This window comes from Gossypium hirsutum, chromosome A06 (assembly GCF_007990345.1).
Source record: "Gossypium hirsutum isolate 1008001.06 chromosome A06, Gossypium_hirsutum_v2.1, whole genome shotgun sequence".
NCBI lineage: Eukaryota > Viridiplantae > Streptophyta > Magnoliopsida > Malvales > Malvaceae > Gossypium > Gossypium hirsutum.
In genome coordinates this window covers 111,472,715-111,475,047 of record NC_053429.1, presented here as the reverse complement: position 1 = coordinate 111,475,047, position 2,333 = coordinate 111,472,715, and the positions used below count along the sequence as shown (strand labels likewise).

At 34.8% G+C, this 2,333-nt stretch overlaps 1 non-coding gene across 1 annotated transcript; it reads right to left on the bottom strand.

The window, feature by feature from the left end:
- Positions 1 to 1,942: 1,942 nt before the first annotated feature.
- Positions 1,943 to 2,049, bottom strand: LOC121231372 (small nucleolar RNA R71). Its single transcript, XR_005929432.1, has one exon. It is a non-coding gene; the product is annotated as a small nucleolar RNA R71 (small nucleolar RNA).
- Positions 2,050 to 2,333: the final 284 nt, after the last annotated feature.

Here is a 2,333-nt window from a genome sequence, read left to right as displayed (position 1 = left end):
CAAGGGGTGGCTCCTTGGCTGCTATTTTTAGTAAATTTTAGCTGCCACATTCAGCTATAAAACCCCCCTTGGCTGATCATTCAAAACATCCCTCATTCATTCACATCTATTCTCTCCTCTTTCACTTTCTCCTCTCATTTTCTCATTCCAAGCCGTTGCTCTCTTGCCGATTTCTTCTCTTGGAAAAGTGGTGTTCATCAGCCATTTTGGAGCAACATTGAAGTGTTCATAGCAGCCTTGATTGGCAAGGACAGCTGAGAACAAAGACGGAGCAAACTAGTCAAGCTACGGAGAAACACTAGATTTGATTCTTGTTCCCTATCTCTTTAATTTTTGTTGTTGTTATGATGAACATATCTATGGATATTTATGTTGTTGGAATGGTTAATTTAATCAGCTTATCTTGAATTTAATTCGTGTTGTTTTGATTGCATTTCATCTATTTAAATTATTAAAATTGTGTTTATGTTGTTATTGGCCTCGGTAAAATGCTTGATTAAGTAAAATCATGCCTCAGTTATTCTTGCATTACAATTGTGAGGTAGCTAATGAATTAATTACTTAAACGGATTGAAATTATAATTAATTGACACAATACTTAATTAGTGCATGTTTATTCTTCTAAGGTAGCTGAAGGTTAAATTAGCAATGTATTAGCAATACACTTACCTTGCATAACTTGTAAGATTTTTGTGATTAAGCTGTTTCAAGGTAAGGATACATTGTTACCTCACATATTCTTTTATATGCTTATTAGATTTAATTAATCGTTTGAATTGACATAGGAATATGCAAGAGAATAGTTCAGTTTAATGAGTATGTATGTGCAATAACATGTTTGCTTATTAAAATCTGTTTAATGGTTTGAATTGACATAGGGATATGTTAAGAGATGAATGGATTTGAGCAAGTGAGTATCTTCATAAGTTAGCAAATTACCGAGTTGCCGTGAATTTATTAGTAACAGCATAAGCATGAGTTTCATAATTCTAAGTTAAAGAAATGTAATTAATCCAACACAATTATGTCATCTTGATTAAATCATATTTTGAAATCGTGCATTAGAAATTTTATTTTTATTTAGTTAAAAATCTTATTTTTCTTAATAACCTTTTTCAAAACAAAATATTTTTTGTCTCACCAAAGTGTTTAAAATAGCATTCATAAATAATTCTTTACACAGTCCCTGTGGGTACGATAACTCGACATTTACTTGTCACTTTATTATTTGTTGCGATTATGTACACTTGTACATTTCTGTTGTTTCAAGTTTTTGACGCAGTTATCGGGGAGTTGTGTTTTAAAAATTCATTATTTGTGAATTTGTTAGTTTTGCATTTTGGTTTAATTTTCTGTTTAAACTTTAACTTAATTAATTTTTCTGTGATTATTTCAAGTGTTTATGAGTATTGACTGAATTATTGACCTACTCCCTGTAGACCCTAAGATAGAAAGAACTTTTCGACAGCAATGAAGACAAGTAAATCAAAGAAGGACCGAAGAGATGAACTTTGAAAATCCGATCCAAGGAAATAGAGCAAACCCTGCTCAAAATCCTATCCTTATTACTGATGATAGGGATAGAGCTTTACGATAGTATGCCGTGGCAGTGTTTCATGATCTTAATCCGGGTATTAGGAAACCCGAAATTGAGGCACAACAGTTCGAGCTGAAGCCAGTCATGTTCCAGATGCTTCAGACAATGGGCCAATTCAGTGGAATGCCTGTCGAAAATCCTCACCCACACTTAAAACTATTTATAGATGTGAGCGATTCTTTCAAGTTAGCCGGAGTACCTGAAGATGCATTACATTTGAAGCTGTTCACATATTCACTAAGGGACAGAGCTCGAGCCTACTCATTGCCACCAAAATCAATTTTTACAAGGAAAGAGTTAGCAGAAAAATTCCTTATGAAGTATTTCCCACCTAACAAGAATGCTAAGTTGAGGAACGAGATCACTGCCTTCCAACAAATGGATCATGAGTCCTTGTATGAGGCATGGGAAAGGTACAAAGAGTTATTACGAAAGTGCCCTCATCATGGAATCCCACATTGCATCCAACTCGAGACATTTTATAATGGTCTCAATGCTCACACAAGGATGGTAGTGGATGCTTCTACTAATGGTGCTCTCCTTTCTAAGTCTTATAATGAGGCTTATGAAATCATTGAGAGGATTACCGGCAACAACTATCAATGGCTAACCAATTGAGCAGCGTCAGGAAGACGAGTTGCTGGAATCAATGAAGTAGATGCTCTCACTTCACTCACATCTCAGGCGTCCTCAATATCCTCAAAGCTTAAAAATCTTACTATTAATGGGCCTAACA